The sequence below is a fragment of the Lissotriton helveticus genome, chromosome 2_1, assembly GCF_964261635.1.
Source record: "Lissotriton helveticus chromosome 2_1, aLisHel1.1, whole genome shotgun sequence".
In the NCBI taxonomy this organism is placed as follows: Eukaryota; Metazoa; Chordata; class Amphibia; order Caudata; family Salamandridae; genus Lissotriton; species Lissotriton helveticus.
The window spans coordinates 1,900,575,282-1,900,591,738 of record NC_136059.1 but is presented as its reverse complement, the minus strand read 5'-3'; the positions used below and the strand labels follow the sequence as shown (position 1 = coordinate 1,900,591,738).

The following is a 16,457-nucleotide window of genomic DNA, read 5'->3' as shown; positions in this document are numbered from 1 at the left end:
AGGCAGAAAGGAAACAGCTCTCGGTTATTTTTAAACCTTTTATTGGCCTGCTTTTCTCATCAGGGCGCAGAAGTCAGACGTGCTCTGCAGTGTCCTAGGCCAGGAGATGAGCAAATGGTGCAAAGAGCCGTATAGATTACAGAAACTTGTCTGTACAGCCATTACGTCAAAAAACCTCCCAGTGCCGCAAAAGTAATGTGTTTTTTTAAGCATCTGCTCGTCAAGGCCTTTAGCCCATGGCTGCGACCTGGATGTGTTTGTTAATTCCCACCTACTATGATTACAATAACGTTGAATATAAAACATACTGATCGTTTACAGAGCGAACGAAAGAACGTTTCGAACTGCGTTGTCTCTGGTGCATTAATTGCGTGTTATTATCCAAACCTGTTGCACATCACGTCTACTGTCCTCTCAACTACGACGATGCTCCAAACATCAACTCCGTGCCCACACCGTAGTATTGTAGTGTAATTGCATTTATGTACCGCTTACTACCCAAGATGAGGCGTCGAAGCGCTTTTCCTACGAGTAGCACGCCACTCCAGAACCTATAAAGGATTATTGGTGTATAGTGAAATAGGAAAGTATTTTGAGTGGTGGATATTAGTCAGTTATCTGGATTGAGAAGGACACTGGACTCTGGAGGGATAGAAGAGGGAAAAAGGTTTGCAATTTTATAGCGCTTACTACCCCTGATGGGGTGTTCAAGTATTTTTTTGGAGATGAGCACGCTACTCCAGAACCCATAGAGGATAAGTAGTGAATTAGTATAGTGAAATATGAAATTAATTTGAGTGGTGGATGTTAGTCACGTACTGGGTCGCTGTCAGAATGGGTTCGGGGTCCCAAAAATAGAGAAAAATAACAGGTTAGGTGACCATATAAAAAGTAGCACCCCTTCCCTTGCACACTATCTTATCGCCTACCCGAAGCGGAAACAGCACTTTTCCTCGGCACCAAAATGCCTTCAGACGCTTTAGTTCACAAAGCTGAGGAAGTCCATTCTTCCCTTCTCTCGGAAGATGTCTATCTAAACTACTGCCCTCTAGGTTACACTCAGCCGCAGGTGCTTTTACACACGGAGCTACCGTTTCAATCAACTGTGACACCAAATTGGATAAAGGCTGCTCTCACAGCGACGGGCCCTGTACGCGGGGGAAGCCAGGCTGACTCTTTCATTCAGCTTGGAAACTGGCCGCGCCTTGGTGGGGGTCGAAATGTTAAGAGCCCCGCCGGAGGGGCGGCGGAGGCCCGGGCCGCCCTTTGCATGTCAATGAGCTCTGCTTGTTGACTCAGTGCCCGCTCTCCGGCAGCTCCCACCAGAATCTGCCTTTGTTGGTTTTAGCTCCGGTCAAGTCCACTTGCTGCACCGGGGGAGTTAGGCCCATTTAGTTTGCTTAGTCAGGCAGAACACTCAACAGGAAGGAAGGAAGAAGGGGATTCTCTAAGCAGCCATTGTCCGGGCAACGGGGGCTTAAGCAGGCGAAATGAGTATTTAGCCGATAAGGTGCACTTGAATCCCTCACAAATCCGCTCTGTGTGGAGCAGGAGGGATACCAGCCGAGCCATCCCCCGTGAAAGCCTTTGTGTGCAGAAATGGAAATGGCCTTTTTCATTGACTTTGGACTGTGTTTCGTTTAGACATTCCCGCTGCCCTCTGCATGTTTCAGAGATCAGAGGTGTTGTGCCTGGCTGCCCCCCGACACTTTTCGTCTCCAGCGTGCATACATAATGTCATAAGACTGGATCCAGGGGCGCCGCAGCACCCCAAGACGTGAGGGCTTTACTTTGAGCGCCGATTTCCATTTCGTATTATTCAATCGGGTTTCTGGAACCCTCAAAATCTGAAATGCTTCCAAATATTAGCCCATCTGGACACAGGCTGACATCGCAGAGACAATCCTTGGTGGAAATTCCATCTGACCAGTTATAAATGGTTTCTACTGGATCTTGTTAGTATTATTGTATTGCATTGCATTGAATAGAATTGTAATATTTATATCGCTCTTACTACATCTATGTGGGGCGCTGAAGTGCTTGCCTGTAAGAGTAACAGGCTAGACCGTGTAGAGTGCGTGGTTGGAAGAGTGTTGTCTTTGTTTTGATCCTATGTGAGAAGTGTTTCCATGTTTTCTTTTTCTGTAGACTCATGCCTAAAAACTTCAACACACTTCACAAGGGGCAAATAGACAGATTTTAGCGCGCCTTCTTGTACACATTTTTTCGCACTCTCCTTCTGCTATCTTTGTAAGTTGGCTGTGTTGCGTAAAGCGTTCTCGACCGGTACGCGATGTAAGACACACCTTTGGCTTGTCAAATCTGCACCAATCTTTGAATGGAGGATACTAAGTGCAACGAGGAGGCCACGATCTCAGACTTTCTGTAGAGGTAAATCCCAGTCTCAAATTACTTGGAGAAGGCCTGTAGACACCCATCAGTTACCGCCCAGGATGCACCAATAGCAGGACTACAGGAAGACCAGCTTGTGTGACGGGACCCGTGTCACCACACAAGATGATTTTTACCTTTTTGCCCCTGTGACAGTATAAATAATTTTATCTTGAACACTATGGGGTTGTGATAAGATTCCCCCTACTCCACTCACCTGAAAATCAGTCTAAAAGAGTGGTCCTGATGAAGGTGGCAGCTACTAATTTCCACCGAAACGTGCGTTGACCTATCTGCTGGGAACCGCGACAAGACAACACCAAAGCGGTTGCAAATTGTGTTTTACTCAGCCCACTCTACCTGTTTATTGGTGTATGCCCAAACATATTTGGGTTTCCCTGTTTTATTTTGATATGTTTGAATCTTGAGATGGCTGAGTGTGTTTTAGTTTGTGAGAGTGTGGTATGAGAGGTGAGGTTATTTGATGTGAGGACATCTGATGGGGGTTTCTGTTCTTCTGTGTGATTGAATGATTAGGAGCAGATTCATTGTCTACTTAGGTATTTTGTTATTATATTATTGTTATTATAATTTTATATCGCGCCTAATCACCTGCAGGTCTCTAAGCGCTAGGAAAGATGGTAACATACAATAACATGACAAGGTGGAAGCAGAGACCAAGCTAGATTATGCTATGCCCAGGCTTCTGCTGAACAGTAGCGTTTTTAGGCTCTTTCTGAAGCGTAACAGATTTCCTTCCCCGCGCAGCATCCCAGGCAGGCTGTTCCATAACTGGGGAGCTAACACTGAAAAGGCTCTCCCTCCCTTCGTCGCTAGCCTGTAACGAGGACAGGTCAATAGCTGAGAATCTGAGGACCGAAGTGTTCTCGTAGGGCAATACAGCTGCAGGCGATCTTTAATGTAGGTTGGGGCCTTGCCATAAATTGCCTTATGGGCTGTACATAAGCTCTTGAATTCCACTCTTTCTTTAATTGGAAGCCAATGCAGGCTTTGCAATAGGGGGGTAGCTTTAGACCTCCTCGGCAGTCTAAAAATCAACCGGGCAGCGTCATTCATTAGGACCTGAAGCCTACTGGTAAGGGTTTTGGGTAGACCAAGGTAGAGGGCATTACCATAATCAATTCTGGAGATGATAGTGGCAGCCACTATTGATCGCATCATAGGTTGTGGGAGGATAGGAGATAGCTTCCGCAGTTGCCGAATGATGTTTGTACAACTGCCCACAACCGACGAAATCTGAGGGGCCATCGACAAATCACCATCCAGCTTGATCCCCAGGCTTTTTACAGACGGGCTTGGTTTTGGAGCAGGGCCTAACTCCGTGGGCCAATAGAGGTCACACCAAGGAGAGGCAGTGGATGGGATAGCTAAGACCTCAGTCTTGTCTGGGTTAACTTTTAACAGGTTATCCGTCATCCACTGCACTGTGAACCTCAAGATGTTCTGGGCTTGGAGTTGTGCGGCCGTAGTGTCGTTGACACTTAACAGCAGTTGCGTATCGTCCGCATAGTTAAAGACTTTACAGCCCATAGTGGCCAATGAAGCAATCAGCGGTTGCAGATAGAGGTTGAATAGAAGCAGGGACAGGGCGGACCCCTGTGGTACCCCACACTCTAAAATCCCTATCTCAGATGTTTCATCCCCCAGTTGTATCTTTTGGGTCCTTCCTATAAGGAAGGATTGCAACCATTGAAAGGCCAAACCCTTAATCCCAAAATCCTTTAGTCTTCCCAAGAGCAAGGCATGGCTGACAGTATCGAACGCCGCTGATAGGTCTAACAAAATCAGGGCGCTCGATTTCTTACAGTCAGCCATGCCTCTTAATTCATCTAGCACCGAGAGCATCACCAACTCGGTGCTGTGATGAGCTCGGAAACCTGCCTGTCGATCATGGAGTAGATGGTGAGATTCCAGATAGAGGGACAGGGATTTTAAGACATGCTGTTCAAGGATTTTTGAGAGAAAGGGCAGCTGGGAAATAGGTCTGTAATTCTTCAACACCGCCGGATCCAGCCCCGGTTTTTTCAATAGAGGTCTTACCCGCGCCTCCTTAAATTCAACCGGCAGATATCCCGTATCTAGCAATCTATTAAGGAGGGAGATGATACATTCCTCTAATAGAGGGCGCGCAACGCGGAAAATCTCAGGTGGGCATGGATCAGCTGGGGAACCAGATTTAATTTTACCCATCAACTGTTCCAAAATCAGTGCATCCATCTCCGGAAACACTTCAAGGGAGCAATCAATCGCGTTTTTAGATGCTAAAGCGATAGAAGTCCCCATTACCGCTCCGTTCTCTATCTCCTGGATAATGGTCTTCACCTTCTCCAGGAAATATGCCTGGAAGATGTTGCAGTCAAATGGAGCCTTAGAGTTATCAGGTTTTTTACTCAACTCAGCCAGTATTTTGAAGGTCTCTTTCTGAATGTTCACTGCCTTACTTAGGCGGGACTCAAAGTATTCTGCTTTAGCTTGGGTCATAAAATTTTTATATTGGTGAAGGGAGGCCTTATAAATTTTCCTGTCCGTGTCCTGTTTGGTTTTCCTCCACAATCTTTCTAACTTTCTAAGTTTTGTTTTGGTTTCTCTTAAAAGTGGCGTAAACCAGGGAGCCCCTTTCCCAGATCCCTTTATTCGCTGTATTTTCATTGGCGCTATTTGATCAATAGCCCGAGTCATACTCCTCGTTAAATCAGAGTATTCACGGTCCAGGCTGTAGTCCAACTCTATGACCTGGGATGTTACCGAAAGCGCCTTGGTCAGAGACACTAAGTCGACTTCTGCCCATTTCCGGGTTTTCCTAAAGCCGAGCGAGTTGCGAACAGCACCACTTTTAAGGGGGATCTCACAGGAAACCAAATGGTGATCAGACCAAATGCAAGGCTCTACCTCTTTAAGGGTTAAGCTGGCGTCTGTGGTCCACATGAGATCAAGAGTGTGGCCTTTTTCGTGTGTTGGGACATCCACAATCTGTTTAAAGCCTAGCGCCGACATTAAAGTGTCTAACTGGCGCATGGGTAGGTCCCAATTGGGCATATCCCAGTGTAAATTAAAATCACCTGTTACCAGGATCTTCGTATATCTAGAGCTTAGGTCGGATATAATAGGACAGAATAAGTCAAGGAAGAGTGGAGTTGACTTGGGCGGGCGGTAGATTGACAAAATCACCCAGCACACATTGTGTACAGTGACCTTTACCCCAAGCAGATCAGACAGGTCAATTGTCTCTGATAGTACCTTTTCAACAGTCATAGTCTTCCTATAGAAGATAGCTACCCCGCCCCCCCGTGAGCCCCCTGGGCGGTTGTGCCACATTACATCGTATCCGCTTGGCAGGGCGGCTATGATATCAGGCATCGAGTTCTCACCCGTCCAGGTCTCCGAGAGAGTCAGGACATCAATATCACTGTCCTGAAGCATGTTATATACCTCCAGATAGTGACAGTGTAGCGAACGAGTATTAAGGCTAGTTATTTTTAATACTGGGGGTTTACCCGGAGGGGGTGTAACCTTGTCGGGATGCAATATGCCATAGTTTTTAAGGGTCAATGAGACCGCCAGATCGACCATAGGCTCACCTCTATTCAAGGATTTTAACTCCTCCGTGGAATACATGCGACGCTGACCAGTAGTCCCAGCCCCAGCGCCCGTCTGTGCGCGGACGGGCGCAGATGGGTTGGACTCTGGCGTGACTCCGGCGATGCTCCGGCGAGCCCGCAGCGCGTGACCGCTGCGCGTCAGCATGGCCAGTTTAAATAGATACCGGTCTAGCGTCCTTCTGACAACTAGACCGTGCAAACTACTCGGCGCTTCACCTCCAACCCAAGATGTCCGCCGTGGTGCTGCCTAGAGGGAATGGGACCCGCGCTAACACGGTGAAATAACTATTAATGTGCAGGTAAGTGGGCGTTTTTAAAAACAAGGTAGATTAGGCAAATAATATCCAACAAAAATACAAAAACGGGATTTTTTTAAAATCACGAGTAAATCCTCCTGTGAGCGCGATGTGCTCTGCCTTACTCCTTTTTAAAAACAAGGTAGATTAGGCAAATAATATCCAACAAAAATACAAAAACGGGATTTTTTTAAAATCACGAGTAAATCCTCCTGTGAGCGCGATGTGCTCTGCCTTACTCCTGTGAGCGCAGGTACGCTCTGTCTTGCTCCTTGTAGTGTTAGTATTCCTAATGACAGGCCACCTAATTTGCCCAGTTAAATAGATACCGGTCTAACGTCCTTCTGACAACTAGACCGTGCAAACTACTCGGCGCTTCACCTCCAACCCAAGATGTCCGCCGTGGTGCTGCCTAGAGGGAATGGGACCCGCGCTAACACGGTGAAATAACTATTAATCTGCAGGTAAGTGGGCGTTTTTAAAAACAAGGTAGATTAGGCAAATAATATCCAACAAAAATACAAAAACGGGATTTTTTTAAAATCACGAGTAAATCCTCCTGTGAGCGCGATGTGCTCTGCCTTACTCCTGTGAGCGCAGGTACGCTCTGTCTTGCTCCTTGTAGTGTTAGTATTCCTATCTGTAAATATTATTATTTGTAGATGCTATTTACATATGAAAATGAATAATTTGCTCAACATGTTTGTGCTGATATCTGTAACAGCCGTCATAATGATTAATAACTTTAAAAAAAGAAAAAGATGAATAAAAGCACATTTGAGTATGGTTAGACTGAATTGTGGGCACTGCCCGATTTGAGCCCTTAGCTGGCCATTAGATAAATAGATATAGGTCTGACAGGAGCATTTGTCTATTCAACTTATCTTGGTTTTTGTTTTTTCCCCCTGGCTCCTGGACCTCAAAGTATGTGAGGGGGTAACCTTTTTTAAATAATAAAGCCTTCTGATGCCCTAGGCACTATATATATGTAAACTTATAAATAAATAAGCTAGGTAGTATTTACGGCTGATAAACTGGAATTTCCACCTGGGATTCAATACTGCATTTAATTAAAAAAAACCTTGATTGCATGATCCCTTCACATCAATGTATGTGAAGACAGTCTAAGGAACAAGAAGAGCGCTTGGATTCTGTTGTGCTTTCTACTCTAAACACGACATCAGACGGTAAGTGGTATTCTTCTTTAAGTTTATTATGGGTTCAACGAACCACCGCTGCCCTCACACGATTGGAGGGCTCCAACTGGTAATCAGTCAGAATATCGAATTTTTTATATAGACATGGCAAAATATCGAGTCTAAAATATAGAATGGACATAATATCGACTTACAAAAATATAGTGGTGCGGAATATCGAAATGCAGGTAAGAAATATCGTTTTTAATTATATCGAAGTTAGTAATATCGACAGTCATAATATAGTTGTTAAAAATATCGATTTTTTTAATAGTGTTTTAAGTGTTAGTATATGTGTTACAAGTATGTATTATTTTTGTAATGTATGTTTGAATTTTGTAAAAATAATGAATTTTAATTCATTTAATTTTTGTGTAATTTAAATCCATAGCGGGTTGTGGGTTTATAGGGGAATAGGGTGGGAAGTAATTTAATTACAATATATTTTCTAGAAATATTTAGAAATAATTAACTATATGTTAATTATTTTTTGTGCAATTTAGTTCTGTAGCGGGTTGTGCGTTTATAGGGGAATAGGGTGGGAAGTAATTTAATTGAAATTAATTCATTATCTTATTAATGAATAATTTAGTATTTATTAATCTATATTGTTAATTAAGTTAATTAATTCATTATAAATTGATTAATGACAATTAATAATTAATTGGTAATGATGTTAATTGCATTATTTTTTATTAATTAGTAATTAATTATATATGGATTATTAATAATTAATTTGTACATATGTTAATTGCGCACTTTTTTTAGGAGTGGGATGGGGGATGATAGGGGAGTAGGGTAGGAAGTAATTTAGTTTTAATGTAATTTTTATTATTTTTTATATTATATTTATTAAAAGTAGTTTTATAGTGTTAATTTTGTGAATTAATTTAGATTTGATAGTTATCAATTTTATTATCAATTGTAATAAGTTAATTAATTAATTTGTAATTAATTATATTAATGTATTAATATTTTACAATATTGTAGGCGACATTTATAGGGGAAAATGGTGGGAGATAAATTAATTTTGAAAAAGTATTTACTTGTTAATTAATGTTAATTATATTGCAGGAGTGGGTATACTAAATTATTCCCCTACGCTAACCAACACTTTCCCTACTGTTACACTTGGTGGAGTGGGAATATTAAATTATTCCCACCCGCTATCCAACCCTTTCCCTACTGTTGCACTCGGTGGAGTGGAAATAATAATTGTTACCCTCCCACTATCTAACACTTTCCCTACTGTTGCACTCACAGGAGTGGGAATGGTAATTTTTACCCTTCCGCTATCCAACACTTTCCCTACTATTGCACTCACTGGAGTGGGAATAGTAATTTTTATCTACCCGCTATCCAACACTTTCTCTACTGTTGCACTCACTAGAGTGGGAATAGTAATTTTTTCCCTCCCGCTATCCAACACTTTTCTTACTGTTGCACTCACTGGAGTGGAAATAGTAATTTTTACCCTTCCGCTATCCAACACTTTCCCTACTGTTGCACTCACTGGAGTGAGAATAGTCATTTTTATCTACCCGCTATCCAACACTTTGCCTAGTGTAACACTCGTTGGAGTGGAAATAGTTATTTTATCCCCTACACTATGCAATGTTTCCAGTAATGTCATATTTAATGTAGTGTAAAATATTATTTCGTAAAAAATATTAATTTTAATGTTTTAACTTATTATATATCATTTATTTTTATATTATAGGTTTATATATATATATATATATATGTAATTATATTTTAAATTATGTTTTTAATATTTTGTAATTGAACATATTAATTATTTATAATATTATTAAGTTATTATATGAAATAAAAAAAGTGCATTTGTTTTACATTTTATTTATTTATTAATTTTAACATTTTTAAATTATTTTTAAGTATGTTTTACTTAATTATATTGATAATTTAATTAATTTTATATTACTTTTAAGACATTCTAAAAAAGTCAATATTTTAGCAAACTATATTATTTACAACAATATTTAGGATTCAATATTTTTGTACTTACCTGGTTGTAGGTAGGAAGTCGATATTCTGTCATTCTATATCTTTTCATCGATATTTTGGCTGGTCGATATTCTGCTCCTCGATATTCTGTCAGTGATCCGTTCCAACTGACAAAGGTGGAACTCTCCTGCTCGTGAGCAGCTGTGACACAACACAGAGATTCCAAAGGTTGGAATTAACAAGCCTTGCTAGCCACAACATATTTCCTCTTTTTTTTAACAAACAAGAAATTCCCCAGGCATGCTAAATAACACCCCAAACCCAACCTCCCAAAACATAAGCTTAGAACAGAAACTAGAGAAGAGAAAGAAAGTACTACACTAGTCACCAAGATAGTATGCCTCGTCTTAGCTTCCAGGGTACACGTCTCACACGACTCGACTTACGTAGAACAGCAGGAGTACTTGGTTCACCAGAAGAAGGCAGGGCCAAATTACATTCATGACCAAATTGGTTAGACACACCAGACACTTTCACAACCTTGCTGGCATTCCACCAATGACCACCACGTACCATCCCAGCACCATCACAAACCTTCTCAACAGATACAGGATCACCATACATCACATTTCCTTTTTCAACAAACTCTGTATTCTTAACATGAACCATATCGCCGGGACACAGCACAACAGGTCTCACAGACTTCTTAAGATCATACCTATTTCCAATTTTCTCTTGGCCCGCTTCCATCCTGGACCCCAAAACACCTTGATCCACCCAGCATGTAATTTTGTCATGAACGGTCTTGAGTAACCAGGCAGGATATAAAGCAGACGTGGGCATGCGACCTCTGAGAGACACAAATGGTGCAACTTTGGTAAGAGAATGTGGTGTGGTGTGATAAAACTACAATATTGACCTGACCGCAGACCTGACCGCAGCCTCCACATCACAACCATTGTTCCTTGCCCACAAGATGCATTCCACAACCACCCTATTCATCATTTCCACTAAACCATTGGTTTGTGGATGACAAACAGAACTTCTCAAATGTTTAATTCCTAAATCATCCAGAAACTTGCTCATCTCTTGGTTCACAAATTGCACTCCATTGTCAGACACAATGACTTCTGGGAACCCTTCTCTCATAAACATTTCCTTTAGAAAATTTACAGCATTCAACGCAGTGGGTGACGCACAAAAATGGGCTTCTGGCCATTTACTATGATAATCCATCAAGACAAATGCAAAACGTCAATGGTGAGGGAGAAAATTGAAAGGTCCCACCAAATAAATGCCAACCTTCAACCAATGCTTCTCCAGAAAATGAATGGGTTGTAACAGTTGTGTGAGGACTTGGTACCCCTTTTCAGCCCCGGCACAAACAGCACACTCTTTGACGGCTGACTCTGTCTCTATCCATGGATGGCCACCAGTAGTGTAATTTGACACACCTCTTGGTCATAGTAGACGCTAAATGCCCATCATGAGCACAATCCACCAGAAGAGGACAAACACTAGCAGGAGGTACACATCTGTCATCTCTCATAATCACCCCATCTTCAAATCCTCAGCAATTTTACAAAACAGTTGTACTTCAGAAAACACAACTTTCTCTGGACCAACCCTTCACGATATATTCCTTGACTTTTGACGGCACAGTATCCTCAATCTCCGCCTTTATCCACTCACTCTCGCTACATGCTTTGTTTACCACAGCATCAATATATGCAATAAATCAATCCTCTTTGTCCTCCTTTACATCAATCCCCTCCCCTTCGTGGATAGGAAGTCTGGAAAGGAGATCTGCCCTGACATTATCCTTTCCCGGAATGTGTTTGACAACAAAATCGTATTGCAGTAATTTCTTAGTCAGGCGTGCTATACGTGACGTTGCGTACTTAAGTCGGTCACCCCCAAGAATGTAGACAAGGGGCTTATGATCCATTTGAATCACACATTTTCTGCCCCAAACTTAACTCCTGAATTTCTCACACGCCCAATGGCATGCCAATAACTCTTTTTCGATCACAGAGTAATTAAGATCAGGCTCACGCAACACTCTGGATGCATAACTAATGGTCACTTCTCCTTCCAGACGCTGAGTCAAAACAGCGCCTAACCCATAATTACTAGCATCAACCGTTATGGTGCACGGTACACCCGGCTCATAGGCACTAAGGGTTTTAGCATTAATCATCTCCGACTTGACCAGTATGAACATGTCTTGACAGTTATCGTTCCATTCGAACGGGACATTAGCTCTTAACATGCTCGACAAAGCCTTCATCTTTGTAGCATACTCCGGTATAAAACATACATAAAACTCACACAACCTCAAAAAGGAGCGCAGCTCATCTTTGTTCTTAGGACTCGGGCAGTTAACCACAGCCTTCACCAGACCAGGCCTTGGGCTAACTCCTTTGTATGAGACCATGGGGTCGATTCCGATTCGGGCAAAAAAATGTCCGTACGATTTGTATCCGGAGCCCTCTCCGTACGAATCGTACCCGTCCGTCCGAGTCGCCAAGTACGATCCGCATTCCGTGAATCCGTCCGAATCGTCGCGATCCGTACGTATTGCAAGGCTGAAACCGTGAACCGTACGACTCGTACACATACCGTACGACTCGTACACATGCCGTACGACCGAACGTGTACGATCCGGACCGGGGTATGAGGACCCGATTCGTACGGTCCACGTCAGGTAAGGGCGAGTCGTACGGAAAAGCACACAAACATATACACACCGTACGGTCTGTACCCCCCATGATCGCAGGGGTACGCACCGTACCCCTGCGATCATGGGGTGTACGAGCCATACCCCATTGTATGATGGGTGTACGAGCCGTACCCAGATTGTACGATCGGTGTACGAGCCGTTCACCGATTGTACGATGGGTGTACGGCTCGTACACCCATCGTACGATGGGGGTACGGCTCGTACACCCATCCTACAATGGGGTACAGCTCGTACACCCATCGTACAATGGGGTACGGCACGTACACCGATCGTACAATGGGGTACGGCTCGTACACCGATCGTAAAATGGGGGTACGGCTCGTACACCGATCGTACAATGGGGTACGGCTCGTACACCCCATGATCACAGGGGTACGGTGCGTACCCCTGCGATCATGGGGGGTACGAGCCGTACCCGGGGGGCCGTTCCGTACCTGTTTCGGCGCGAACTCTGCTTTTACGGCTGTTTTCAGCTCCCGTAGAAAAAGGGTCGTACGGAGTGTCGTCAACACGGATCGTACTTCCTGGTTCGGAAATGGCTGCCAATTTACGTACGGACGTGGCGTACAGCGTCGGCCGGAGTGATTCCGTATGTACTTTTTATTTGTACGGTGTTTGGTACGAGTCGTACGGAGTGGCGCTTTGGGTTAGGATCGTACCTGCTAGTTCGTATGGGGACGTTGTAGGTGTACGATTCATACGGGAAAAAAGCTCCGTACAGCTAATCGGAGCGCTTTTTACCGGATCGGAATCGACCCCCATATGTCCCAAAAACACAATTTCTCTCTTTAAGAATATTTACACCATATAGAATCCGTTGCATTATGCGTTGAAACACCGATGCAGCCGATGTCAGGCCGAAAGGTATCCTGCAAACCTGGTAAGAACTAAACAGGGAATTAAAAGCTGTGTAATGGCGAGAGTCATCATCCTATGAAAGAAGGGACTTTGCAGCCCCATAGTCATCATCCAACATAACTTGGTGATACGCTGAAGGGAGGTCGATCTTAGAGAACCACTCTGCACCACTCAGTTCCTCCAAATGGTAGCTGATTTTGGGAAGAGCTGGGAATTGCCCCAAATTTCTTTATTTAGACTTCTTAAATCAATGCACAAACACATATCTCCATTACGTTTGCGAGCAGCCACCAAATGGCTCAACCATAAGCTTGATTCTATGGGTTCAATAACCCCACAATTCTGTAATTTGTCCAGTTCTTTTTTAAGGTCTTCCCTGAGACTGTACGGCACAGTTCTAACCTTATGCCTAATAGGGATGGCCTCTTTCTTCACCTTGATTCTGTGTTTGAAACCCACAATTTTACCCAGATTGTTAGAAAACACCTGAGGGAACTCATCTTCCAAACACACAGTGGTTGGTGTCTCTTTGATTACTAGTACTTGTTCGCTAGTACCAGGTCAGATCATACCAAAAAGTCACTGGTGGTACCACCCAAGAATATTCAAACCTTGTACAGCAACATAGACTTTTCCTTGGATCTTACGCCCCCTGAACTCAAGTACGTCTTCAATGAATCCTTCCAAATCAATTCTTCTCCCCTCGTAGGACACCGGCGCTCTGTCTGGAGGAAAAAGTGGTCTATCACCCCAAGTGTTTTTGAATAATTCGTAGGTGATCATAGAAATCTGTGCACCAGAACCCACCAATAAATTGAGACTCTTGCCTCCCTCAAGCACATCAACATATGGATCCACACAATTATTTGGGTCCCCAGAGGCAATCTCACCATCAGTAACAACCACAATCATGTCTTGCAAATCCTTCACAATATCATGTTCACTCACTGAATTTTCTTCTATCACACAACTGACCGTGTCTGGCTTAGACAGGACAGACTGACACACTTTAGCAAAGTTATCAGTTTTGCTGCAATTGCGACAACTCACATTCTTTGCTGGACAAGTTCTTTTGTCTCCATGTGGCGCATAACCACACCTGAAACAAATATTTGATTTGTTAAAGAAAACGTTCTCATGCACCTTGTTATCTTTATGTGATACACTGCTAGCTGCAACTGCACTTCCGGACTCCTTGTTCAAACAGGTTGCATTAAGTTCTTTGATGGACAACTGTGCCAATTCGACACTTTTCGCAACCTTAATAATATCCTCCAGACTAGGATTACCCATGGTTAGCAACTGTTGCTGAATATCCTTGTCCAAGTTGTCCCAACAGTGAGCAAGAAACGGGTCTCTTGCTAACTGGTCATGATACTCCCCAAATTGACATTCAGCACAGAGTTTCCTCAAAACACTTATATATGTGTCCACATTTTCACTATGTAATTGTGCACATTTAAAAAATGTCATAGCACGACTAAACTAACCTTGACATCAAATTTTACGATTAACTTTCTGTCTCCTGGTATTCGTCAATTACCTCCCCCTCACCCAACATCACATCAGGAAGATGTTTGAAAACTTCTCTCCCTTCAAATCCCATAGAATGTAGCAACAGGCACTTTTTCCTTTCAGCCCCGAAACATGACACAACAATTGATCAAAGATAAGTCTCAAAGGCATCAATCCACTGTCTCCACTGAATCTGTGGACTGACTACCTGGACTCTCTAAGAAAGGTGGAGGTGGATTTACAGATTGCATACTTCCCAGGGAAATCTGCTATGTATAAAGCAAAACTAATATTACTACCCACAGCTATGTGCCCTTATCTGATTTACACAGGGAAAATGTTAAACAAAAACGTTGTGACACAATAGAGAGCTTACATAGCTGTAAATATAACATAAATCACATACATGCACAGAGTTCAGATTGGTGTGCGCAACACATCCCTAAAGTGATGACATGAATATACGTTGTGAAAACCAAAGTACCATGTTTTAGGTAAGCGTGCCACCTATCTTGATCTGTGGCACGCCAAACACTCACCTGTGTGCGTGTCACCGCTCTGCATGCTGTTGGTATAAAATTCCTTATTATAACGATGCATCGACAAACCTTGCTGATAGGAAATACAGTGTCCGCAGCACACGTGGAGCTCATACAGTACAACTGTACCGCTGAAACAGCTCCAAGAAGTAGATCTGACGGAATCCGAGTGATGAAGGAAATGCTGGAAACTGGGGCGCTGACTCACAGCTCCTTGATGTAGAACTAAGTGAAACCGAATAAAATAGACATGCACAGCAACATTGACGGAAATACCGGAAACTGGTGCGCTGATTCCCAGCTCCGCAATGTAGAACTGAGTGAAACGGAATGAAGTAGACATGCGCACCAACGCTGAAGGGAATACCGGAAACTGGTGCGCTGAATAATGTTGATTACACAGCACAAACCATGCACACTCCATTAGGCTCTCTATAGGATTTCAACTCGTACACAACTTTCGTCTGAGTGCCGTTTTCCCATGAGCCGGTAACGTAACTGCTGCAGTGTCTGCTTGCCTGTGACCAACGCGTACAACAGGCACCATGAATGCTTAAGATAGAAACTAGCTGCATGAGGTGTCTGCGGCACTGCTATACTCAAGACACTTTCCACAACTGCCGACTGCACATCCAATGACTGGGTCACGTCTTTAATGCTAGCGTGTTTTCTTCTTTGTGCCATTTCCAAGCAAAATACTGTTACGGTGGCTCACCCAGTCATCGCCAAAACTATGTTGTGCTTTCCACTTCAAACACATCAGACGGTAAGTGGTATTCTTCTTTAAGTGTATTATTGGTTCAATGCGCCACTGTGGCCCCCACACGACTGGAGAGTTCCAACTGACAAAGGTGGAACTCTCTTGCTCGTGAGCAGCTGTGACACAACATAGAGATTCTAAAGGTTGGAATTAACAAGCCTTGCTAGCCACAACAAATTCTTCCCACCTTCTGTTTGGCACCCGTTCTCTAAGGATGGGTGGTGTGGCTGCAGAGCCAGCGTAGTATGGAAACACATTCTAGTGGAACTTGATCTCACTGTATACCTCAGTTCTGTTATCTAAGTGCTTAGAAACAGTTTTAGCATTAAATCTAGATTTAAAAATGGATAAGGAAGAGCCGACAAGTTATTTTGGGCCATATGTATCAAACTCTGATTTTGCGATTCTCAAATTGCGATTTTTTGCAAATCGCTATTTGAGAATCGCAAAACGCTATGTATGTAGGATTTGTAAATAATTTTGCGAATCCTACATATTCCTTAACTGCGAATTGCAATTAAGGAATACCGCCCCATTCATTCCTAAGTGCCTCGAGGCCCATAGTAATGAATGG

The 16,457-nt window shown here is 43.1% G+C and overlaps 1 long non-coding RNA gene across 1 annotated transcript in view; it reads right to left on the bottom strand.

The window, feature by feature from the left end:
* LOC144818927 (uncharacterized) overlaps window positions 1-16,457 on the bottom strand; it is a 340,420-nt gene that overhangs the window by 111,568 nt on the left and 212,395 nt on the right. The window contains exon 5 of the long non-coding RNA XR_013607180.1: window positions 9,530-9,669. This is a non-coding gene — a long non-coding RNA (uncharacterized LOC144818927). The remainder of the gene's footprint in view (window positions 1-9,529; window positions 9,670-16,457) is intronic.